This window comes from Leucopleurus acutus (assembly GCF_964270905.1).
Source record: "Leucopleurus acutus genome assembly, chromosome: 3".
NCBI lineage: Eukaryota > Metazoa > Chordata > Mammalia > Artiodactyla > Delphinidae > Leucopleurus > Leucopleurus acutus.
Window position 1 is genome coordinate 72999223 of NC_139145.1, and position 27090 is coordinate 73026312.

Consider the following 27090-nt stretch of genomic DNA (forward strand, 5'->3'; position numbering starts at 1 on the left):
CATTGAAAGAATACCATTAGCTAATGGAAGAGTTAGACCCAGGTCTTTAAAGCTGACTGGGAAAAAAAAGGTTCCTAGATTTTTTGGTGGGAGATAAACATGAGAATAAGTGGGTTTTTTTTAGTACATAAATCATGAAAAATGAAGAAAAATAACTAAATGAATATAAAAATAAGTATGCATATACAGTTATATATCAGATGAGAACTATGCTTATGCCAGGAGTGATACATTTTTAAAAAATAATTGTGATCAGCATGCAATTAGAGAAAATGTGGGCTCTGTGCCTCTGGTTTAAAAGAGAATTTTCTCTTTATTATTCTGGGGGAATCTAGTTGGATCATTTCAGCCATTCATCAGATTTCTCTGGGGAATTTTCGTTAACATTTTTTTAAAAAACCCAAAAATTTCCAGAGCACAATGCAAAATGTTCTGATTCAATACATTTGAGCTGTTACCTAGAAATCTATACTTTACAACCTTATAAGGATTTTGACACTCAGCCAGTATGGGGACCCATGAGTTAAGGCACAGCCTACACCTGAAAATGTGTTTTATTCACCTGCTCAAAAAGAGAATCTGAAAACAGAGGTTTGTTTGCTTATTGGGATCTACTCATTTTATTGAGTCACAGAACATTGGTGCACAAAGATTATCTTGTCAAACAGAAAACAAACAGATGAGGCAACTACAGCCTAAAAAGTACCCAGTAACCACAAAACGTCTGCCTTGCACCGGACACTGCTTAAAAAGTGTATTTAAAATTTTTTTCACAAGGTGTTTTCCTTAATATGTATTTATATTTATTTAATTTCTATCTATTTTCAGGAAGTAATCCAAGTGGCATTTAACAATTATATATACAACAAAATAGTAAAAAAAAAAAAAAAGTAGAAGAAAGAAAGGAAGGAAAGAAGGAAGGAAGGAAGACCAAGGTAAGGAAAAGATAAATATGGCAGTGACCATTCATCAACTTTGCAATGATAAAGTTTAGATTGGCTTCTGCACTCCATCACACTCAAGGCAAAAAGAGTAAACTAAACTACAAGCTTCACAAAAGGTAAATAGCATGATTTCTTTCTTATTATTTATTTTCCTCCTTGTATGAAGCCACGAACTGCTCAGTCACTCATCAATGGCTATAAGTCATAGCACTGTTGCAGGAAGGGGGACCCCTTCCAGGGCCCAAGAGTGGGCTCTTGTCTAACACTCAGAAATGAATTGTCCAAGGAGACACACGTGCTGACAAAGCAAGAGACTTTATTAGGAAGGGGTGAAAGCAGTAAGGTAAGGGAACCCAGGAGAACTGCTCTGCCACATGGCTTGCAGTCTCACGTTTCATGGTAATGGGGTTAGTTTCCGGGTTGTCTCTGGCCAGTCATCTTGCTTGGCCCATACTGGGTCTGACTCAGGGTCCTCCCTGGTGGCGTGTGCATCTCTCAGCCAAGAGGGATTCCATCGGGGGGATTCTGAGAGGTTGGCAGGATATATCGTCTCCTTCTTCCTCCTCCTTTCAGCCCCTCCTGAATTCTCCCGGTTAGTTTTCTTTATCGGGACCTCCTGTTGTGAGACAGCTCATACAAGCGGTTATCAGCGTGCCTGGCCAAGGCAGTCAGTTTCGGTCAATGGTTCCCTAACAGCCCTGGAGCCAACACCACATTCAACTTTCATTCCATAATGCTAAGGCCCTACACATTTCACAAGGAAATGTAGAAGTCACCTAAGACTATGTAGAAACAAAGTGACCTACAGCCATGAGTGTGTGACATCACATTGGTAAGGCATTCTCTCAAATTTGAACAAAGTTTTTAAAGCGTTCCTAAAATGAATTTGTGTTTGTCCTGGTTCTTAATTTTCAGATCTAATAGCCAAGCCGAAATACTCTGAGTTTCCATTTATCTGAACCACTATTGTTCAGGCTTCTTTTTATTTTTTCTCACAGGACACTATTAGAATTCATCAGTCCTTTCAGTGTCTCAGGCTTCATCTTTCCCATTTTTTAAGTATTTTACTCAGAACAATGGTGGTAAATAAAAGGAAAAGAAACAATTCAGTCCTAGGCTCCTAAAAATTATTGAGCTACCAGTGTCCCTCATTTGTTGTGGTTGTGGTTCCTGCTGTTGTTATGACTGTCCTGTCTTTTGTGTACCTTGAATGGTTCTTGCTTTTAAAAACATTTATCCAGTGTTTCACATACTTCCCATGACTCCCCGCTAATAAAGCTTCAGTGTAATTAATGTATTTATATGAACACTGCTGAATTCAACTTGCATTATTTAGACACACAAAGGAAAATCTTGGCATTTCCAACTCACAGTTGTGTAATCAGATGACATAGTGTCAGTTGGTTTAAGAATACCTTTACCCCCAGTAAAAAAAAAAAAAGAAAAGAAAAAAGTGAAATTGCTGTTTTCTTTCTATTATATGGTATTTTTCAGTGAAATTTATTTTACCAGATTATACTTCAATTTGACTGAATTTTTTAAACTAAGCAGTTTAAAAATTCGTATTGAACTATATTTGGTCATTTAATTAACTTGGGAAAAAGGACGATATCTGGACAGGGAGAAAGGCAACTCATCACCATTCAAATAGGCCTAGACACAGCCTTTATTTTTATTTTATTTCTTTTTTGCCTTTAAGTAAAGTCTTGCCCCTTGACACATCCTTATTATGGAAATAAATGTAACGTTGAATAAGTTAATGTCATTCTTTTGGAATTATGACATGGTGGGGAAGAATTAGAGCATGCTGGGAATGTTGGTATGAATTGATTTACAAAATAAGTTGCCACATTTGTTTTTATTGTGGTTAAAGCTCTAGTTTGGGAAAAGACAAAGGGCAAGGAATTGGGGAGTTTATGGATGAATGTGGATCTAATGAAGAGAGTCCATTGGTTCCCCCAAGCTGGGGTAAGATTCCCACAGTCCTGAACAAACAGTTCTCAGCCTCTAATTTCTAAGCCTTTGTTTCCCCACTTTGGAATTCTGACTACAGGCCTGTTACCAAGCCAACTGAGTTCACTACAAAGATCCAGCGAAGCTCTTTTTATCACAAAGATCAAGACGACAATTGTGTGCCTACAAGAAAAGAACAACTAAAGCCATCCAACAAGCATTAAAAGAACAATTCTAGAGATAGTTGCCTTTGAACTCCAATAATGGGCAACATTCAGTCCCGAGATTTGAAATCCCGAGTTAAAAGAATTCATTACCAGTTGCCTTTCCTTGTAATTATAAGAGCTGCTGGCAGCAGGTATTTTCAGCAGCATTAATTTTGTCAAATGTGATATTTTGCAGTCGTGTTGAATCGCACACAATGACCATATTATAAACCTACTTTATAGACTTTGTTTTGTTTATTATGGAGTTCATTTATGAAATAGAAGGAATCTAAATTTCGCCTTGGCTTTACCCCCAAACCACAGAAAATGGAGTATTGTTTTATAAAAGCTTGTTCTGAAATATCACTTCCCGAATGTAAAGTATGCTGTTTGTACAGATACATTCCATTGACATGCACAATGCCCAGCTGAGAAAATAAAAAAGGACAGTCAGTCTGGACATTCCCCTCTCTTTTAGCTGTGACCTATGAACAATTTCAGTTCCGTGTGGAAAAAAAAAATAGGAATTTCCATCTTTGTGTAAACACTTCTTTTTCTGATGGTATGGGAGCATTTTAAACTAAATCTGAGCAGGCATCAGTAATTCAGAATAAGTATTCTACCTGAAAAACTTTGACCACTAGTATTTGTGTGGGCCCTATATTTAAACCTTAGAACTAGCTTCTGGGATTTAGTCATTCCTTATCATGAAATTCATGACAAGCTATTTATTTGCTTTTATGCACTTGTTTTTATGTGAGTGTTCACTCTTTTTTTTTTTTTTTTTTTCCTGCATAAGAAAGACTAAAGAACCAGCTACACTGGTACTTCATTTTGGGGAGGATTGAGTGAGTTTTACATTTGACAAAAATCTAACAGTACCATCCCAGACCAGAGCAGCTTCCTTTTTTTTGTCCAATGTGAACAACATGCTGCTTCTAGAAAACTTGTCAAAAACACCTATCTTGCTAAAAAAGGAAAGGACGAAGAAATGTTCACTTATAGAAAGAGTGTTCTCGGGTTTTGTTTTTAACTTAGATTTTAACAATCTTTTTTTTTAATATTTGATCATATAAAATTTAATTGTTTTCCTGATTGGCAAAACACAACACAAAACAAAAATCCCACCACAAAGTGAAAGGTAAATGACAAAATGGAGAAATATTTATTACATGTGTAATGATTTTTTTCTAATTTTTATTGAGGTACAGTTAATTTACAATGTTAGGCTAGTTTCAAGTGTACAGCAAAGTGATTCAGTTCTTTTTCAGATTCTTTTCCATTTTAGGTTATTATAAGATATCGAGTATAGTTTCCTGTGCTATACAGTAGGTCCTTGTTGTTTATCTATTTTATATATAGTGGTGTGTATCTGTTAATCCCAGAATCCTAATTTATTTCTCCACCCCCGGCCCCCCCAATCCTCTTTGGTAACCATAAGTTTGTTTTCTAATTTCTGTTTTGTAAATTTGTTCATTTCTATCATTTTTTTAGATTCCACAAATAAGTGATATCATATGATATTTATCTTTCTCTTTCTGACTTACTTCACTTAATATGATAATCTCTAGGGCCATCCATGTTGCTGCAAATGGAATTATTTCATTCTTTTTTATGGCTGAGTAATATTCCATTGTGTGTGTGTGTGTGTGTGTGTGTGTGTGTGTGTGTGTGTGTACACACATGTATATATATATCCCATCTTCTTTATCCATTCATCTTTTGATGGACATTTAGTTAATGATCTGTTACTGATGTATATTCACATTTAAGTTCCAATTCTATGCCAGCAAATTTTATGCCAGAATCAATATGAAGACCCACTTTGGAGTATGTATATTAATTTCTTGCATGAAAAACTGTAAATTTGGCAAGGAATTTCTCTTTATTTGTAAATAACCAGCTTTAGTACTTTGCCTACAGATTTCAGATTGTCATGAAAAAAATTTACAATTTTTTTTTTAGGTCTACATTCGAATATTATTTGATTGTAAATAACAGAAATGCATTCATTATCAGCTAACACAGGCAATTCTTAACTAAAAGTAGACTGGTAGACTGTGCTGTACAGCAGAGATTGGCACAACATTGTAAATCAATTATACTTCCATTTAAAAAAAAGTAGATTGGTAAATTATGTTCTTAGAGAAAAAATTCTGTAAATCAAATGATTTTTTCATAAGGATTATTTAATGTTATATTCCCAACAAGACCTTGATGACAAACTTTTTAGGAAAAAGGGAGGGGCCATAGATTTCACATTTATTAATGATAAACAGTTTGTTTATATCCCGCATAGTATAATCAGGTTCATAGAACAACAAATCCCATATATTTTATTAAAGAGATCTTAGAACAGGAATTGCATCTGAGTCAAACAGTCAGATGTCCGTCCAGGCAAGTGCATAGGAGAGAGAAGGAGGAAGGAATGATTTTATATACCGAGGAACAAGATGGAAGGCTAACTGAGAAATATAATTTGTGATCTGCTTGCTTTTAGCTCCCAGAACTGTGATCTGAGGCTAGACCAAGGCAGCTCTATTCACAGGTCCCCCAGGCTCTGTGTCAGACCAGCTCACAAACTCAAGCTAGTAGATAAGCAACTAGGAAGAAGCAGGGATGGGAGATCTAAGTGCTGGTCCCTGCTTTTCGTGTTTTAAATATACTACGTCCACTCTTCACAAGACCCTGCATGGCAAATATAATTAGCTTCATTTTACGGGTTGCAAAACTTATGAGTAGAAAGATTGAAGTAATCTTCCCACCATCATATACCTAGGGAGTGGCTGAGCTTTGATTCACACCAACCTTTGTCTGACTCCAGGTAGTTATTTTAGCCATGCTGTTAAAGATTATTAGTTATAAGTGGGTTGTTGTCTATAAGTGGAAAAGTTCAGCAGGTCTCTGGTCAATTGCTAGAATGGAAAATTCTTGAGATTCTCAAGAATCAGGGAAGGATTGTGTCTTATTTATCGCTGTACCATTCATGGAGACTAGCGTAGGAGATGTTCAAGTAATAATAATTAAATGGATCATACATACTTTGGAATTTTTTTTCAGGTTGTTGGAAATGACATTAAAGCAGTATTTTGTGTAAATTTAAGATGCACATTTAAATTTTTTGATTATGCTAGAGATTGTATAATGATGTAACACAGAAACCATTAGTTGTTATATTCATTCACTGCCCCCTAATTTATTACTTTATTAAGAGAAAAATAAATCCATGTGTCATCAATTACACTCTTAAAATGGCTTTGACCTTGGTGCATCTCTGAATCTCAATTTAGAAGTAAAATTTTAAGATTTTAGACAACATCTGGCGGGGAAAAGATCTCATCATATGTCTGATCATTTAAAACCCAAATATCAGCATAAGGAATCTGTAAATGAGACATCAAAGTCAGTGGATATGCTAATGAATGTCTCATATCCTTGCCAAAATAAAACAAAATCTAATAAGAAGAAAATCATATGCAATACACTACTATTTACAAAGCATTTTCCTAAGTTTTTCAAACTGAGGTACTTGTTCTTCATAGCAGAAATCAAAGATAAACATGGATAATGCCAGATTGGGTAAAATATTTTTATATTAAAGCAAACAGATCTATTTTAGACAAAATATGTATTCATTTCTAAGGCATGAAGATAACTCAATAAAGTTTTTCTCTAATATGTACTTACGGGTTTTCCGAATATTTCCCCTGCCTACCATGAAAGATAGTGATGAAAATATTTGAGAAAAACTATAGTATCGCCTTGTCTTCAGGAGAGCCCTGTGATGTATTTGCAATCATGCCCAATTTACTGGTAAAGAAGCACTGAGAACTTAGCTTGCTCAGTTGGGAAAAGGAACCGTTTCAAAGAACATTCCCATTTCCAGGACTCCCTCCTATCGCTTGTAAACTCACCTATTCACAGCATGTTATTAACATCCTATGTCAGATTTAGTAGTGCTCTGGAAAAAATGCATGTAAATATGGATTGCTGTTTATCAATTATATAAAATAGGTATTTATTTATACTCGCCCTCAAGCTACATTCTATTAACCAACTCTGCTACTCATCAACATTCTTCCTTCTCTAAATAAAATATGACACTTTCTGTAAAGTATGATGAAAATCTACAGCAGCAGTTCTCAAAGAGTGATCCCTTGACCAGCAACATAAGCATCACCTGGAAATTTGTTAGAAATATCAGTTATCAGATCCCACCTCATATCTACCGAATCCAAAACTCTTCATATGGGGCTCAGCAATCTGTGTTTTGACAAGCCCTCCAAGTGATTCAGATGCCAACATTTGAGAATCACTCATCTGGAGTGATTCTACTTACACATTGCTTCTCAATTGACTATAAACTCTTATTTCACTTGAAAGAAGCAAAAACTGGAAACTGTAGACCATACACTGTGAGTACGTGCAAGAAAAAAAATACAGATTTTCCCAATAGTGGAAACATCCTTATCCCTTCATAAAAAGATTGCTAGATAGATGTCTAAAGCATGTATGTTTCATTTTTCATGTATTCCTACCTTGGCAACTTTTTCTTTTTGAAGTATAATTGATTTATAATATTGTATTAGTTTCAGGTGTACAGCAAAGTGATATATATATATATATATATATATATATATATATATATATATATATATCTCCTTTTTCAGGTTATTTTCCATTATAAGTTATTACAAGATATTGAATATAGTTCCCTGTGCTATACCATAAATCCTTGTAGTTTATTTTATGTGTGGTAGTGTGTATCTGTTAATCCCAAACTCCTAATTTATCCCTCCCACCTTTCCCTTTGGTAACCATAAGTTTGTTTCCTATATATGTGAGTCTGTTTCTATTTTATAAATAAGTTCATTTATATCATTTTTTTATATTTCACATATAAGTGATATCATGTGATATTTGTCTTTCTCTGTCTTAGTATGATAATCTCTAGATAGACCCATGTTGCTGCAAATGGCAAATTTTCATTCTTTTTTATGGCTGAGTAATATTCCATTGTGCGTGCATGTGTGTGTGTGTGTGTGTGTGTGTATAAACCACATCTTCTTTATCCAGTCATCTATTGATGGACACTTAGGTTTCTTCTATGTCTTGCCTATTGTAAATAGTGCTGCTATGAACATTGGGATGCATGTATCTTTTCAAATTAGAGTTTTCATCTTTTCTAGATATATGCCCAGGAGTGGGATTGCCAGATCATATGGTAACTCTATTTTTAGTTTTTTAAGGAAACTCCATACTGTTTTTCATAGTGGCTGCACCAATTTACATTCCCACCAACAATGTAGGAGGGTTTCCTTTTCTCCACACCCTTTCCAACGTTTATTATTTGTAGACTTTTTGAGGATGGCCATTTTGATTGGTGCAAGGTGATACCTCATTGTAGTTTTGGTTTGCAGTTCACTAATAATCAGCAATGTTGAGTACCTTTTCATGTGCCTTTTGGCCATCTGTGTGTCTTCTTTGGAGAAATGTCTATTTAGGTCTTCTGCCCATTTTTTCATTGGGTTGTTTGGTTTTTTTTTGATATTGAGTCATATGAGCTGGTATATTTTGGAAAGCCCTTATCTGTCACGACTATTTGTTTGCAAATATTTTCTCCCAGTGTATAGGTTGTCTTTTGGTTTTGTTTATGGTTTCCTTTGCTGTGCAAAACTTCTCAGTTTGATTAGGTCCCATTTGTTTATTTTTGCTTTGATTTCTATTGCCTTGGGAGACGGATCTAAGAAAATATTGCTAAGATTTATGTCAGTGAATATTTTGCCTATGTTCTCTCCTAGGAGTTTTATGATATCATGTCTTATATTTAAGTCTTTAAGCCATTTTGAGTTTATTTTTGTGTATGCTGTGAGGGAGTGTTCTAACTTCGTTAATTTACATGTGGCTCTCCAGCTTTCCCAACACCACTTGTTGAAGAGACTGTCTTTTCTCCATTGTATACTCTTGCCTTCTTTGTCAAAGATTAATTGACCATAGATGTGTGGGTTTATTTCTGGGCTCTCTATTTGGTGCCATTGATCTATATGTCTGTTTTTGTGCCAGTATTATGCTGTTTTGATTACTGTATCTTTGTAGTATTTTCTGAAGTCTAGAAAGGTTATGCCTCCAGCTTTGTTCTTTTTCCTCAGGATTAGTTTGGCAATTCTGGGTCTTCTGTTGTCCATATAAATTTTAGGATTATTTGTTCTAGTTCTGTAAAAAATGTCATGGGTAATTTGTTAGGGATCACATTAAATTCATAGATTGCTTTGGGTAGTATGGCCATTTTAACAATATTAATTCTTCCAACCTAAGAGCATGGGATATCTTTCAGTTTCTTTGAATCATCTTTAATTTCCTTTATCAGTGTTTTATAGTTCTTAGCATATAAGTCTTTTACCTCCTTGGTTAGGTTTCTTCCTAGGTTTTTGGTTTTGGGGGGGGGTTGGGGTTTTTTTTAATGTAATTTTAAACAGGATTGTTTCTTTACTTTCTCTTCCTGATATTTCATTGTTAGTGTAAAGAAATGCAACAGATTTCTGTAAATTAATCTTGTATCCTGCTACCTTGCTGAATTCATTTGTCAGTTCTAATGGCTTTTCTGTGAAGTCTTTAGGGTTTTCTATATAGAGTATATGGCATCTACCTATAATGACAATGTTACCTCTTCCCTTCTATTTGGATACATTTTATTTCTTTTTCTTTTCTGATTGCTGTGGCCAGGACTTCCAATACTGTGTTGAATAGAAGTGGTGAGAGTGGGCATCCTTGTCTTGTTCCAGATTTTAGCAGGAAGGCTTTCACCTTTTCACTGTTGAGTATAATGTTGGCTGTGGGTTTGTCATAAATAGCTTTTATTATGTTGAGATATGTTCCCTCTGTACCCACTTTGGTAAGAGTTTTTATCATGAATGGATGTTGAATTTTATCAAATGCTTTTCCTGCATCTATTGAGATGATCATGTGGTTTTGTCTTTTCTTTTGTTGATGTGATATTGATTGATTTGTGTATGTTGAACCATCCTTGTGACCCTGGGATGAATCCAGTTTGATGGTGGTGTATGAACTTTATTATGTGTTGTTGGATTCGGTTTGCTAATATTTTGTTGAGAATTTTTGCATCTATATTCATTAAAGATATTGGCCTGTAATTTTCTTTTTTGACAGTGTCTTTTTCTGGTTTTGGTAACAAGGTGACGGTGGCTTTATAGAATGACTTTGAGAGTGGTCCCTCCTCTTCAATCTTTGGGAAGAGTTTGAGAAGAAGAGGTGTAAGTTCTTCTTTGAATGTTTGGTAGAATTCCCCAGTGAAGCCATCCAGTCCTGGACTTTTGTTTGCAAGGAATTTTTTATATTATTACAGATTCTATTTCACTTCTAGTGATTCGTCTCTTCAAATTATGTTTCTTCTTGATTCAGTTTTGGCAGGCTGTATGTTTCTAGAAACTTGTCCATTTCTTTTGGGTTATCCAATTTGTTAGTATATAAGTGTTCACAATATTTTCTTATGAAAGAAATTTTCTTATGATTTTTTTTAAAATATCTGTGGTATCAGTCATTTCTCCTCTCTTGGCAACTTTTTGATTAACTGATCAGTTGTTAGGGCTGGTCCCAAGTGTGTCCTAGCTCCTTTATAAAAAAGTTGAGATAGGTGATAGATATAGATAGGTAGGTAGGTAGATAGATAGATAGATAAACTTGATCTGTTTTGAATGAACTAAGAATATAAGCATTCCTCTGTAAATCCCTTAAGAAACACAGAGGGCATTAGCTTTTTTAAATGTCTATATTTGGAGTATATCTTGATGTGAAATAAAGGAATGTGATGCTAAGAACTAAGAAAGAACACTTCCAATTCAGAGGCCTTGGAACCCAGAGGTGCTGGCAGAGCTGCCACATGAGCTGCGTGAAGAGACAGGACCCCCATCTGAAGGAAAGACACAGCACCGAGACCTGGATTTTTAGACCAATCTCTAGGCTATTAGTATCTGAAATCAGGGCTATACTTAATTGAATAAAGAAAAGCTTTGACTAGACCACCCCAGATGAAAACTGCTCTTTGGAAACTTCTACTCAAGGATACTTTAGAGATTATCCATACTGGCTTGGACCAGGCCTGCCAATCATGTGGGATGACACTGTGACTCCCTGTACGTCCCCTGAAGACTATCACTGGCTCCCTCCCTTCTCTATACCTGCAAGATAAGCTAGGAGATATGAGTAGTATTATCTCCTAGAGAATCACACACCTCTCTCTCTCTCATCTCTCATCTCTCTCTCATCTGTTTCTCTCCTCTCTCTCTCTCCTCTGTCTCTCTCATTCTCCCCCTAACCCCATCTGATTTTTACCTGCCTTACAGCTCTAGACCACCTGCTATGGAGAAAATTTGAGCTTTCTGACTGGTGGATTGAAATACTCTTCTACAGCAAGTGGATGTGCCACCTAGCAATTCAGAACTCAGTCTGCTCTCACAACACTTATATTTTAAAATATAGTGAAGTCAACAGAACAAATGAAGAAACAATAAGAACTTTTCTTCAAGTGAAGGCAGGATCTCTCTCTCTCTCCAACTCTAAATACAGAAAGAAAATTTGCACTAAGGGTTATGGGGGAGGGAAATAGGGCTGGAAGGAGAGTGAAAGTAATATTGCCAAATGGCTAGTAGTTTAAAGCTCTCTGCCTTTGGGCTTTTTTAAAAATCTTAACTACATTCCCTTCCAAAGAGCTGTGAATGATTACACATTATTGCCTCAAAGAAATCCTAACATTATTTAGTAGTTGGTTTTAGAGCAATGCAAGAGAAAACTGTTTCTGCTAGTACTGAGTGATAGCTCAACACTAATTGACTGGGCTTTAGGGAACAAAGCCTTCTGATTACCCAGGTGAAAATCTCTCCCTCTCAAGTCTGGCTTCCTGTGTTGCTTTCACTCCTTCCCTGGCACTGTAAGAGGCAGAAAAATACTTTGAATATGAATTTGAGGTGTGAAAATTATATCCTCTAGGATATAATTTAGTTTAAATTGGGCAGTTGATCACAGATCTGGGAGTCTTCAATTTTCCTTTTCCCAGACTCAGTGCATATTTGAAGAGGGGTGGGAAAGGAGTGTCAATATCATCTTGCTGGTTTTGACTTAGCTTTGTCTTGTAAGTGTATATGAAGCTGTATTTCTTGACAGAAAATCACCCGAAAGAGAAATGAGCTGCTGTGAGCGTTACAGCAAGGAGGGAGACATGAAAGGGTCTAAGAAGCAAGATAAAAGCTTTATGAGGAAAATCATATGCTGCATTTGTGTTGTCAAATCTCAAAATTCAATACCTAAAAGGACTGAGAGCAGAGACTCTAATATTTGCACACCCATGTTCACAGCACCATTATTCATAATAGCCCAAACATGGAAGCAACCCAAATGTCCGTCAGCAGATGAATGGATAAACGAAATACAGTATATACATACAATGGAATACTACTTTAAAAGGAATGAAATTTTGATGTTAAAAACAGAGATGAGCCTTAAAGGTGTCATAGTCATGGCAAATGAAATAATCCAGTCACAGAACGACAATATTGTATGATTCCACTTATATGAGGTACCTAGGGTAGTCAAAGTCATAGAGAGAAAGCAGAATAGTGGGAACAGGGAGGAATGGGGAGTTATTGTTAAATGGGTCCAAAGTTTCAGTTCTGGATGGGGGAAAAGCTTGGAAATGGATAGTGGTGATGATTACATAACATTGTGAATGTATTTAATGTTACTGAACTGGGCACCTAAAAATGGTTAATATGGTAAATTTTATGTTATGCATATTTTACCACAAAAAAAAAAGTGAAAAAAATAAATCCCAAGATTCGTGGAGGTCCGTAGAATGGGTTCCTGGCAAATGTCAAAGTTCTGTGATGTCAATGCTCTTAAATGGAAAAAAACCAAAATGGATAATCTAATAGGCATAAACAAAGCCCTTCAAGAAAATGATATTTAATCCCACATTTACCAATCATCAAATAATAAAGAATGTTAACTAGAGTTTGAAACCCCCCAAAAAGTTAATTAAATATTATGGCGGAAAGTTATTCTAAACCCACAGTGAGTGGTAGAGATTGTCATTAGCAGATTGTGTGTGAGTGTTGGGACGGATACTGAAGTTTTAAAACTGATCTCTTGGGTAAATTTCAGAAGAGGTGTCAGGAAAGAGAGCAAAAACTAGACAAAATAGGAGAGACAAGAAGAAGCCCATCAGGGCTTCCCTGGTGGCGCAGTGGTTGAGAGTCCGCCTGCCGATGCAGGGGACACGGGTTCGTGCCCCGGTCCGGGAGGATCCCGCATGCCGCGGAGTGGCTGGGCCCGTGAGCCATGGCCGCTGAGCCTGCGCGTCCGGAGCCTGTGCTCCGCAACGGGAGAGGCCACAACAGTGAGAGGCCTGCGTACCGCAAAAAAAAAAAAAAAAAAAAAAAAGAAGACGCTCATCAGATGACCAGCTCTGCAGGGGAATAAGAAGAGATAAGTGAGAGTAGCGATGGAATGGTCTGAGATGGCAAGTACCTGAAAAGCTAAAAATAGAGAATTTAACCTGGGATGGAAGAAAGTGTGTGTGAAACCTGCCCGCGACTGGCGATGTCTCATCCCGTGATGTTCTAACTTTACTCTCAGTATCAATGAGGAGTATTATGGATGGTGATGAGGAAGAAAATTGGGGATCGGGTGCCAAAGAAAGTATTTAGTGTGAGTATCTTTGATGTGCTCATCGGAGGAGAGAGGAGGACCGGAAGAGTGAAGAACAGACGTTGGCAAGAGCTACAGCAGGGGGCAGCCCACGCGGAGCAAAGGTTTGGGTAAGTTTCTAAGGGGAGGAAGAAACCATTTCTGGCACTGATGCAGCACAGAACACAGCAGGACTTGGCAAGAAGAGCCTGGTAGGAAAAGAGAGAAGGAAAGATTATTGAAAGATAAGAATGAATCTTTAATCTGGTTGCCGGAAGGAAAAGGTGTTCCTTCGGATGAAAGGAAAAGGTGGGGTAGGTAGAAGATGCTGACAACCAAAGCAAAAGCATGAAATTACTATGCAATGATGAACTTCGAGTATGTTAAATGTGATGACTTACATGTCCATGTGTTCTAAAAGTGTAAGCAGCACAGACAAGGAAATGAGTTAAAAAGGAACTCCCAAAATCTTCTCACAAGGGAAAACCTCGCTCGTAACCACACATACCAACACATTTATGCTACTTAAGATTTTTTTCCCTAAAACCTTGGAAGATTTGATTGAAATCTTGATTTATGACTTTGAAGCTCCTTCATATATACCCATAGAAAAACATCACATACTGCAGAGTTCCGGAAAAAAATAACGATGCGTATACAGGTCTAGGCTTTTGTTACTCACCATAATAAAAATAGTGTTGAGTGTGCTTCATTCCCACAAATAAGTAATGTGTTTAGCTGTTACATTACACCAAATAATGAAAACAAATGTCTTTCTGCAAAATAATTTTGTCTTCAACTCTTAACATGTACCAGGAAATAGATTTCCCGTGGTCTTGAGCACCAAGCCGGTGGTCTCTGTTTATGGTTTTGTGTAAGTTCAGAGGGGGAGAAGACTGTTTACTAGAATAAAACTCTTAAAAAAAATTCTTATCTTTCATTTAGGTTAATAACATACCACACATATTTGTCAATCAAATTAGAATTACTGTCAGCCCATAATGCATTTTAGTTTAGCCAATATCAGTCAGTCCTGATTTATTTGCTTAATACAAATCTAATTGAGTTTCAGCCTGCTCTTCTCCTTTCAGCTGTTAACCGACCAAGTACATCTTTAATTTCCAAGACCGATGGTGTGGTAACAGTGAAGAGGGAGAGTGATTTACATAAGGCCCCAGAAGGGTGCCAAAACTCTTCACGCTTTAAACAACAGCCTTTATTATTCTGTAAGTGGATGTGTTGAATTTTCATGCTTTTGTTTCCAGTTCAGCCCTGACAGAAGAGAATAAAGTAGATTTTGCCAGCACCCCTGCTGTGCCCTGGGGGAAAAATTCAATGTGCCTCATTTGTCTTAATTGGAGAACCGCCCTCAGCACCAGCTTTTTCTATGAATACATTAGCATAACAGACAGAAAATTCAAGCCCACTTTGGTAGAAATCACACACCCCCACCCAACACCTCCCATTTTTCAACTAATAAAAACTGCAAGAGGGGAAAAGGACATGTTTCATCTCCTGGATTTCTTCGAGTTGCTGTTGTAAAATTCTCTGTACAGGAGAGCTGCATCAAGCCTATTTTATCTCTGCACTGTTATTAGAGCCGATCATGAAAAGTGTGATAAATATCACCCATGACAGAGAGCTGAAAGCTTCTCTTTTTTCTTCATAATGCGCTAATCCTATATACTTGTTCTTTGACTGGTTACGCTGCTTTTTCAGAGGGGAGAGTTGGTTTTACACAGAGACAAATGTGTAGCAGCTATGAATGAATCTGGGGAAAAAAAGAAAGAAAAATTCTTACCGAGGTGAATTTATTAGCACTGAAACAAACGCAGTTATCTCAGTCAGAGCAGGATTTTAAACTCCGTGCCAATTCATTGGAGAACTATTAAATTCATCTTCACGTTTTTCATATTACAAAGGAGTTCTGAGTCTGGACAAACAGCCTGTGCTGTGTAAATCATTCCCCTAATCCAGGCTCTTCCAGTGTCTGATTGAACTAATGGAATTTAAAGGTAGGTGTTTCAAAAGAAATATTCCGTTTACATGTTCCCAAGACTGGTATTAATTCTTTCATCACATCTGTTCCACCTGCTTGCCATTGCCAGCATGTGAAAGAGATGGAAAACATGGGGAAAGATATAATTTCTTAATAAAACGTGGTGTACACATTCTCTTGGAAAGATGGCTGCCTTTCAAAAGAACAATGAATCCATATTTTTTCTTGGTTTTTCTCCAGCGGACCTAATTTACCACGTCAGTCACAGCTGCTCTCACTAAAAGCCTTCCAGGGATTTTAAATAAGGGGGTTTTGTTGTTGTTGTTGTTAAAAGCTTGTTTGGTTTTGAATGATTTGTATGCCCATTTAAAAATGAAATCACTTTTGGGTCAGGTCCTTGTGGGGAAATGGAAGGCAAAGTCTTTTTGGAATAATAACTGTGAGTTGCAGACGCCTCTGTGGCCTAGAGAGAACCAACCAAGTCTTACTTCTGTGTAAATCCTCATTGTGTCGCCAATTTCAAATGCTCCCTACACTTCATCCCAAGCCTGAAGGCAAAACAGGATTTCATCCACCTACCCACCCCTCCCTCTGCCTTTCCTCCACTTTTCATTCATTCAGCCCCAATAAACATTCCAAGAGGCGAAAGAGGAGGTGGTGAGTGTTGCAAACAAGGAAAAAAACGTTTGCTTTCTTCTGTATGATTCTAAAAATAATCATTTGGCTTTATCTGTCCTGTGAGAGGAGGTCAGCTTTTCGTTTTACTACTGGTTTCATTTACATTATAAAAATGACAAGCCGTTTACCCAGTGTTATCAGATAATCCCCGCTGCTTTCTAAACAAACATTCTAGCCACTGAGAGTTCTGCCTCGAATTCTCCTTCCCCCACCCGCACTCGCCTTCAAGTCTTGTTTGGGGTCTGAACTCACACTTAACTAGCCCGGCTCAGCCTGTCCTGTGAACCCTCTCCATCCCATACTCTTAGTTTCTTTAAAAAAACAAAACAAAATTACTCATCTTCTGGAAAAATTATTTACTACTAATCCTAACAACTTTTGAAAGTCATGTGAAAAGAGGAGACACTGCTTTGGGAAAGAAATGTTCTCCTTACTTGCTACAAGTAATAAATAATCCTTCCTTGGTGGGGCGGGGGCGGGGGGGGGGAATCATAAAGAAAGAAAAGCGGGATTAGAGGGAGCATTGAGGACTGAATTACAGTTCTCAGTAGATTGTTGCTATTGTTCTTAAGTACATTATTGAATATTTTTCTTAATGTTTGCTATCATGAGAATCGTATGTGTTCACCTCAAAATGAGAAAATAGTGAAAATCATAGAAAATAATGAAAGCCACTCATGGTTGGGTACTTTTAAACTTGTTTGTTATTGCTTCAGTCTCTGAGAAAGACCCCACATCCTTTGCAGACATTAAACAAACTGGAATTTTAAAATACACTGGTATGGTACTTTCTTGTTGCTTCACACACACACACACACACACACACACACACGCACACACAAACGAGTGTTGATTTGGCCCACCTCTCCTAGGTTGAGAGGTGCCAGTGGGATTTCACCTCTTTGGGAAGACTAACCAGTTGTTAACCCAAGCACAGTTAAGGAGGACTGCTTTAATCCCACTACTGGGCAGATACCCTGAGAAAACCATAATTCAAAGAGGTATGTACCACAATGTTCATTGCAGCACTATTTACAATAGCCAGGACATGGAAGCAACCTAAGTGTCCATCGACAGATGAATGGATAAAGAAGATGTGGCACATATATGCAATGGAATATTACTCAGCCATAAAAGGAAACGAAATTGAGTTATTTGTAGTGAGGTGGACGGACCTAGAGTCTGTCATACAGAGTGAAGTAAGTCAGAAAGAGAAAAACAAATACCGTATGCAAACACATATATATGGAATCTAAAAAAAAAAAATGGTTCTGAAGAACCTAGGGACAGGACAGGGATAAAGACTCAGACGTAGAGAATGCACTTGAGGACACGGGGAGGGGGAAGGGTAAGCTGGGTCGAAGTGAGAGAGTGGCATGGACATATATACACTACCAAACGTAAAATAGGTAGCTAGTGGGAAGCAGCCGCATAAGCACAGGGAGATCAGCTCGGTGCTTTGTGACCACCTAGAGGGGTGGGATAGGGAGGGTGGGAGGGAGATGCAAGAGGGAGGAGATATGGGGATATATGTATATGTATAGCTGATTCACATCGTTATAAAGCAGAAACTAACACAGCATTGTAAAGCAATTATACTCCAGTAAAGATACTAAAAAAAAAAAAGGACTGCTTTATAGTAATTCATACGTTATTTTTTTGTGCCATCACTGTCTGTGAAAATTTTCCCCACAAAATTAAGCATTTGTAGTAATGACTCTTGAAAATCAAGCATAGGTATTGGGAGGCAGGGGGTGCATGTTAAGTTTGAGGAACAGATGGAAAGGAAATTAACTCTTTCCATGTCCACAAAATATACATTTATCTTGAGACCTGGAGTAAAAATAATCCTCATGATTTCACACAACATGTTATTGTGGGCTAACTGTTAAGCGGATAACTTGATGAGGGGACAGGTCTTGACGTGGCATCTCTCAGAAGAAACCCCTGGGATTCTTTCATGGATCAATACTTTTTTAAAAATTTTATTGAAGTATAGTTGACTTACAGTATTGTGTTAATTTCTGCTGTACAGCAAAGTGATTCAGTTATACATATAAATATTCTTTTTCATATTCTTTTCCATTATGGTTTATCACAGGGTATTGAATATAGTTCCCTGTGTTGTACAGTAGGACCTTATTGTTTATCCATCCTACATATACTAGTTTGCATCTGCTGATCCAAACTCCCAGTACTTCCCTCCCCCGCCTCCCCCTTGGCAACCACAAGTCTGTTCTCTATGGTCTGTGAGTCTGTTTTTGTTTTGTAGATATGTTCATTTGTGTCGTATTTTAGATTCCGCATATAAGTGGTATCATATGGTATTTGTCTTTCTCTTTCTGACTTCACTTAGTATGATAATCTCTAGGTCCATCCATGTTGCTGCAAATGGCATTATTTCATTCTTTTTTTATGGCTGAGTTATATTCCATTGTATATATGTACCACATCTTCTTTTTCCATTCATCTGTTGATGGACATTTAGATTGTTTCCATGTCCTGACTATTGTAAATAGTGCTGCTATAAACATAGGGGTGCATGTATCTTTTTGAATTATAGTTTTGTCTGGGTATATGCCCAGGAGTGGGATTGATCTCAGGTGGCCTCGGCCTGCAGTGGCCCGAACCAGGGTTTCAGTTCCCGGCCAGAGATTGAGGTTGGGTCACAGCAGTGGGAGCACCGAATCCTAGCCACTAGACCAGTGGTCAGTGACAAGGCCCTGGCCCTACAGCTTTGCGGAAAAAGAATTCCCGCAAAGACAGAAAGTAGTGAAACAAGTAAAGTATTTATTAGGAGAAAAAAAGAGTACAGTATGTGTGGACTCAGAGAGAGTTGTGCCCTTGTGGCAGTTTAAATCACTTACGTGGGGCATTTCTTCCATGTTTCCTTTGACCAATCATTTTGATTTACCTGGTTCAGAGTCCGTATTTGGTCTATCTCAGGATTTTCCGGTGTGTGCGTGCATCTCTTAGCCAAGATGGATTCTACCAGAGAGGCCTATGGGTAGGTTTGGCCACTTAGCATCACTCCCCTTTTGACTTCCAAGGAGATTTTCTGCACATGTGTAGTTGGGGAGGTCTCCTGACTTTGAGAAGGAGGAATATGTGGTCTCTTCTTTTTTTTTTTTTGCGGTACGCAGGCCTCTCACCGTCGTGGCCTCTCCCATTGCGGAGCACAGGCTCCGGAAGCGCAGGCTCAGCGGCCATGGCTCATGGGCCCAGCCGCTCCGCAGCATGTGGGAACTTCCTGGACCGGGGCACGAACCTGTATCCCCTGCATCGGCAGGCGGATTCCCAACCACTGCGCCACCAGGGAAGCCCTGTGGTCTCTTATCTTCTATCTGGGCAGGGCCCAGCCTCCTCTCTCAATTGTCCTGTTATTCCCGTCTCGTCTCAGAGTATCGGTGGGCAGGGAACGAGTTTGGCCCGGGGCCCATCTGTCTCTTGCCTCAGGATTGCTGGGTCATATGGTAGCTCTGTTTTTAGTTTCTCTGAGGAACCTCCACACTGTTTTCCACAGTGGCTGTACCAATTTACATTCGTGGATCAACACTTTGAAGACTGAAATTTCAAAAGTTATATAAATATTAATATGGAAAAAATCTAGAATTGACTTTGGAAAGCACTCTTTGACTATACAAATTTATTTAATTTATGCAAGTTCCTTACCTGGTCAAAACACAACAGCCAAGCAATACAAATTAGGAGAAAACCTATGGACAAGAGTAGAACACTTAGTAGGACTAGAGTTTAAGGCAAAATATTCCTGAGTTTAAACATACAGTTCAAATAACGATGACCTAAAATCTCCCGTAATAAGCATTTCTGTTGCAGTTTACAAAGAAAAAGGCATGTAAGTGCTAATTTAACATGAACAAATTACCAGTAAGCTGTGCCGCTTCCTGTAGTAACAGGCATAATAAGGTGATGAGGAGAAAACACTTACATCTATTTGTTTTGTGCATTGAAATTTCTCACTTTAGGGAATTTGTAACAAATCAGCCAAATGGGAATTCCCTGTTTATTTAGGGAACACCCAGGCTATTATTTTTTTGTTGTTTGAACTTCTTTGGAAGCTATTGATTGACTGCTCACTTTCTTGGTTGATAACCTCTGTATCTGATTCTAAAGACTTAGCCAGCGTAAGCTAGGAGAGTCATTTTAAGTAATCTCTGGTTTATCTGCTGACTCTTTTCAGTGATATATCTGTTCTCTGAAAAGAGAAGAAACGTCAGATAATGAATGATGGTTTTTAAGTAACCATCTCCTTTAGGTATTAACCTAAAAAAAGCAAGACACCTATGTGAGGTATGCAATTGTACACAGCATTTTTCCTTTTGGAAAACCAACCAGTTCCCTGTAGAAGGGATACATTCTGGCCTGGGTCTGGTGAGGTCTAGACAAACTGAAGAGTGATCAAGAGTCTACTCTGCAGTGTTATTTGGTCTGATGAAGGAAAGCAAGGAATGGAGGGATGCGGGCTGTCTCTGTTCCCAGCAGCTTTCTAGAATGTTCAGAAAAAGTGGAGAGAGAGAACAGGGACGGAGAGTAAGAGATCATATGAATATCTCCTCTTTATATTGGAGGCAACAGAGGAAAAGCACTTGTCAAAACATCCAACAGTAGAAGTAAGTTGGGGTGGTACTGGAGCGATAAGGACCTTAGTAAAGATGCTTAGGTGGCGTCAGAGAAAGACACTGCAGGCTGGGTGGCAGCAGGAATCCACGGAAAGCATGAGGGGGGAGGAGACACTGTGGAGGATCCTCTGGGCTGTGACACTGTTGTTTCCCTCATTCATATGAATAAATTGCTCATCTCTGTGTCATAGATTCTGTCCTAAGAACTGAGCTAAAATGGAATGAAACCTAAAAAATCCAACTGGTGAAACTGCCACAGGGATTTGGCTTGGCTTGGTGAGGCTTGGATATGATAGCTTGTAAGCTGAGGCCACCCTTCACTCCCTATCTAGCAGTGATTTGCATGAGTCTCAGCAGATTCAAGGGAAAGGTCTTGAACGCTGTAGTGTGTGTTCAGACATACATTGATGGGGTGTAAGTGAGGGCAAGAGGGGTTGGACTGCAGAAGAAACAATGGCATCCCTTAGAAGGAAAACCATAATGAGAAAGAAGTTTTGCATTGTGGACCAGATGCAAAAACAGGTCTAACAACCGGGCAACAGTGGACTCAGGTACGGAGTGAAACTGAACTTGACTCCATCCTGACCTAATCCTCAGAGATCCCCTGGATATGCTGGGGAAAAGAAGGCCATATGTGGTTGTGGGATAAGAAAAGGAGAAGAGGTAGATGTGTTTTTGGTCCAAAAGTATACAAGAATGTCAAGGAACTCAGGGTCAAGCACAGAGTCCAGGGTGCCTAAAGTTTTGGAGGTTAAAAGCTGATAAGCACCATTATTTGGGTGGCCTGAACACAGCAGTGGTAATGGGCTGAGACAGTGCCAGAAGCACTGCTGGGATCGATCTGAGCAGCAACGGAGCCTAGGAACGTCAGGGGGCTGGTAGTGGCATAAAGGTAGTGATATAAAGAAAGGGAGGGAGTTAAGATTCAGTCAAGTTGGAGTTATTGATCAAAATGTTAAGTTGACTTTACCTAAGAATCGCAGGTTATTAAGGCCTAAAGGAGGTTTTTATATGGACATATGGTGTATTCTGGATAACAGACAGGGAGTGTATTAGTCTGCTAGGGTTGCCATAACAAAATACCACAGACAGGGTGGCTAACACAACAGAAATTTATTTTCTCATTCTTGAGGCTGGAAGTCCAAGATCACAGGGCCATCAGTGATGTCTTGTGAGGACTGTCTTCCTGGCCTGCAGATGGCGGCCTTCTTGGTACCCTTACATGGCCTTTCCTCTGTGTTCACACAGAGAGGGGGTGAGCTCTGATGTCTCTTCTTCTTATAAGGACACAAGTCCTATGGGATTAGGGGTCTCCCTGATGATCTCATGTTCACTTAATTACTTCTTTAAAGATGTGTCTCCAAGTACAATCACATACTAAGTTACTGGGCGTTAGGACTTCAACATATGATTTTTGGGGAGACACAGTTCATAACATTAGGACAAAGACTTACTTTCCTGAGGAACCCCACCTCTACGACCTCATTTAACGTTAATCACCTCTTTAAAGACCTTGTCTTTAAATACAGTCACACTGGGGATTAGGGCTGCAACATGTGAATGTGGGGAGACAGAATTCAGTCCATAACAAAGAGCCAGGATGGACTTTGCATGAGTGAACCTAAGAGATGGAAAAGATTATGAGTTCTGCCTTGTTCCTACCTGAGAGCTAAAGATGATCGTCCATCTTCAAGGGTTTGTATATGACCTGTAGATGAGAAAGTCCTGTTGCAGGAAGTAAAAACCCATTATTCCCCTCTCTCAGAGTTTCCAAGAAACAGTCTTTATTCACCCCCTAGTCTCGTGGGTATTTAACCAAAAGAAGTATTTGTCACTTCACCTACACCAATGAAAACAATTTAAACAGGGTGTGAATTCTGACCATCATGAATGTTCTTCCACTTTAAGAAGGTGTGTTTTATCTCAGTGTCATGCTATTGCTATCTATTGCATCTAATTCTTCAGAAGGCAGAAGAATAAAAATATGAATGTGATATCAGTGTATTGCATTATGGGCTGATAAAAATACCATAACTTTAAAATTTATTTTCAAAAGAAACAGAAAACCAAAAATACAACACAATTTCAGTACACAATTCATCTTTCTCTAAGAACAAGTCAAGGAGCATAGAAGATTTGATTTTCGTGTTTGCCAATGACCTGAGTGATGTGGCTCAAAAATACTGCCCTGCCACGTGCTAAATGAATATTCAGTACCCTTGATTTGTTCCCTTTTAGTGGCTGCCTACCACATGTAGACAATATGGCATTTAGACTGGGTTGTGGCAATATAAACCAATTCTGACTTAAGCAAAAGGGGACTGTTAGATGAAAAGAGAAAAGTCACAGAATTAAAGACAAGTTCCTGGTCTTTGAAAGGACAAGATGCAGAGTTAACTAAGTTTTAGGGTTCTAGAGAGCATAACCCAATAGCCACTCGTTTTAGGAAACCACTATTGGGATAAATAACAGCCTCGATATCCAAACTTAAACTAAAAAGGGTCAGGTTAGCAAAACTTGGGTCAGGTGCCCATTTGATTATCAAGTCCACTAAGACCACACATGATGAGGAAGTAATAGGTTTTCAAGGAAAGCATGCATGCTGTTAGAAAAATGAGAATGAACACTGGACAGGAAAACGCAACAGGTGTCTACTAGGAGCAGCTGCCTGAAGTATACCTGTGTTGAGTGTTGATTAGGGAAAGGTGAGAGGTGAGAGTATAAGCACTGGCAACAGAAAAAGTTCTTGCTGCCTTTCTTTCCCAAAAATGACCTCCAAGGAGATCCTCAGTCTCTTAATACATAGTAATAAAACCCAGAAATAAGGATGCTGTGTAATGGCAGGGAATGTCTGCCTAGCTAGCTGCATTTAAATATTGGTGAAACCGAGTCCCCTTAAAAACACGTTCCCTTACCAAGTTTATGATTAATCTCTCTATCCAAAACTTTATTCCCTGTCTTGTCCCCTCTGACTTCAATCCTGTGCTAACTGAACACTAATCAACCAGATCAGATGACTAAAATTTTTGTTGTCGGAAACATTGTTAATGTACTAAAATTGCTACTATAGATATCATCATTAATATACAAACTCAGGTTTTTTTCTCCAGGGCAAGATGAGCTAACAGACCTCCAAGCCATGGACCACCTAGCGAGAGAATCATAAACCAGAGGCATCCTGACTCCCGAGACTAGGATTAAGAAATGTCACAGAAATGTCAAAAGACAATGATTAATTCTAGCCTCTTTGTTTTCCCCTTTAAAAAAACCCTGAACTCAAAAACCAAGTAAAGGTGGATCTGAGGCCTATCTCCCACTCCCCTGCTTGGCACCCTGCAATAAACGCTGTGCTTTCCTTCACCACAACCAGGTATCAGTAGATTGGCCTTGCTGCACCTTGCTGTTGGGTCTGGTTCATAACATTAGGTCAGTATTGGCCTCCTTTGGAGGATTTGAATGCCCTTTCCTGGTTTTGTACTGCTGCCACCACCACTGTATCCCCTTTCTGATTTTCCATCTGATTTTCATAATTTCTCCATCTATGCACAGATCTATTCACGAGCCCAGTGTCTCAACCATACCAAACCTAAAGCAATGGCCACTGAGTTTTAGTGTCTCATGAAACAGCAATCTTCATCAATGTGGAAATGACACTCCAATCTAACTATTCTCTAATCCTTCGTGCCCAGGCACTGTAACCTCAGCTGTCACCTCACAACTCCATGTTGGTCTGACTATATAGTTTTCAGCAAAAACGTATTCTTGTGATACAATTAAAAGTCTAGGTACAGATTAAGCAGCTTTTCAACTCTGTTTCTCTGGGCCTTTTTAAGGCTGGTCTAATTTTGAAATGGCTCCCTTAAAGACCAAACGGGGGGATGCCAGGAACTCTGGGCAGTACTTCAAAAGTCAGCAGCTGCTCTGCACTCCCAGTCAATCCCAATTTGCCACTTGGCTGCTTACTGATGAGCTGCTTGTACCAGTGTCTGATAGCCCCAGAGTGTATTCCCTAGTTCACCCATTGGCTTGTCAAGCTTTGAGCAGGTATCTGGTACCCCAGAAGTTTGGCTTCTCTGCAGAATAGCTTGTTATAAGGGAGAGGGTATTTGATGGGAAGTCAAGGGTCCAGTTTCAGGTTTGAACTATTCCTAATTACCTATATGACATTGGGCAAATAATTTAATGTATCAGAGCTGTAGGTGTTTTTTCATTTTGTTGTTGTTGTTAACATTTTATTATGGGAAAATTCAAATATATACAAAAGCAGAAAGAATAATGAGTCCCACATACCTATCCTCTACTTCAACAATTACTCATTTTGATTTATCTATACCCTGCCTTACCTACTAGATTATTGTAAAACAAACCCCAGACCTCAGATTATATCCATAACTATTTCAGAGTGTATCTCCAAAAGATTAGAAACTTTTGTTTTTAAAAATCACACTAATAATTCCATCAATAGTGCAGGAGGATTCCCTTTTCACCACACCCTTTCCAGCATTTATTGTTTCCAGATTTTCTGATGATGCCCATTCTGACTGGTGTGAGGTGATACCTCATGGTAGTTTTGATTTGCATTTCTCTAATAATTAGTGATATTGAGCATCTTTTCATGTGCCTCTTGGCCATCTGTATGTCTTCCTTGGTGAAATGTCTACTTAGGTCTTCTGCCCAAATGTAAAATAGCTAGCTAGTGGGAAGCAGCTGTGTAGCACAGGGAGATCAGCTCGGTGCTTTGTGATGACCTAGAGGGATGGAATATGGCTGATTCAGTTTTGGTGTACAACAGAAACTAACACAGTATTGTGAAGCAATTTTATACTCCAATAAAGATCTATTAAAATAATTTCTTAAAAAATCACACTAACAACAACAAAAAATCACACTGACATTATAACCCAGCAGGGCCCTATGGGGCCTTCCCAGGACAGACCCCTCCCCCATACCCTCGACTTCAGCTCCACTCTGAAGTACCTAGAGAATAGTATCTGATGCACATTTCCTGTGTTATTTTACAGATTCTAAAAAACGCCCACCAAATGGAAGATGTTAACTACTTGGTGACCCCCAGGCCCCCAGGCCTACTGGAGCCTAAGGATTGATAATTTTAACCCCTATGACACCTCCCAGTTACCTCACCATCAATCAATCAGAGAATTATGCACAAGCTGATCACTTATCCTGAGACTCCCCTCACTCACCTGGCCTTTAAAAATGCTTTGCTGAAACCCACTGGAGAGTCGGGCTTTTTGAGCATTAGCTGTCCCAGAACCCCTGGGACGCCTTACAATAAACACTTCACTTTCCTTCACCCTAAACAGGTGTCAATAGGTTGACTTTACCACTCACGAGCAAGCAGACCCAAGTTTGGTTCGGTAAGAATATTAGATACTAAAAACGATAATTTAGCAATATTTTTTAAAATCCAGACTGTTCAAATTGTCCTGATTGTCAGATTTTTCAAAATGCTCTTTTTTAAAGGATCCAAATGAGGTTCATAAAATTTCATTGTTGAAATATTTCTTAAATCTACTTTAAACTATATTCTCATTCTCTCCCTCTCTCTGTCTGTCTCTCTCTCTCTCTCCTACAATTTATTAAGGGGAAAAGAACTAGATCATTTGTCCTGTAGAGTTTCTCAGTCTGGACTTTGCTAATTGTATCTTTGTAGTACTAATATTTAATATATTCCTCTGCCCCGTATATTTCCTGCAATTCTAGAAGCTTGGTCATTTCAAGTGCTAATTTTTTGTAGTAATGCTTATTAGGTGGTATTGTATACTTCCATCGTGAAGCATATAATGTCAAGTTGTTTCTCCTTTTGAGTTGCTAGGACTCTTTGATAATTATTGTGTAGATCCATTATTTCATAAAGTGTTGCAAAATGGTGATATGGTAATTCTAGCATGGCTTCTACATTTACCAGCTGGAGTACTTCTATAAACAGTAACTTCCCCTTGCAAACTCTT

The 27090-nt window shown here is 38.5% G+C and overlaps 1 long non-coding RNA gene across 1 annotated transcript in view; it reads left to right on the top strand.

The window, feature by feature from the left end:
* Window positions 1-209: 209 nt before the first annotated feature.
* LOC309958836 overlaps window positions 210-27090 on the top strand; it is a 151090-nt gene continuing 124209 nt past the window's right edge. Inside the window, exon 1 of the long non-coding RNA XR_014326062.1 lies at window positions 210-1060. This is a non-coding gene — a long non-coding RNA (uncharacterized lncRNA). The remainder of the gene's footprint in view (window positions 1061-27090) is intronic.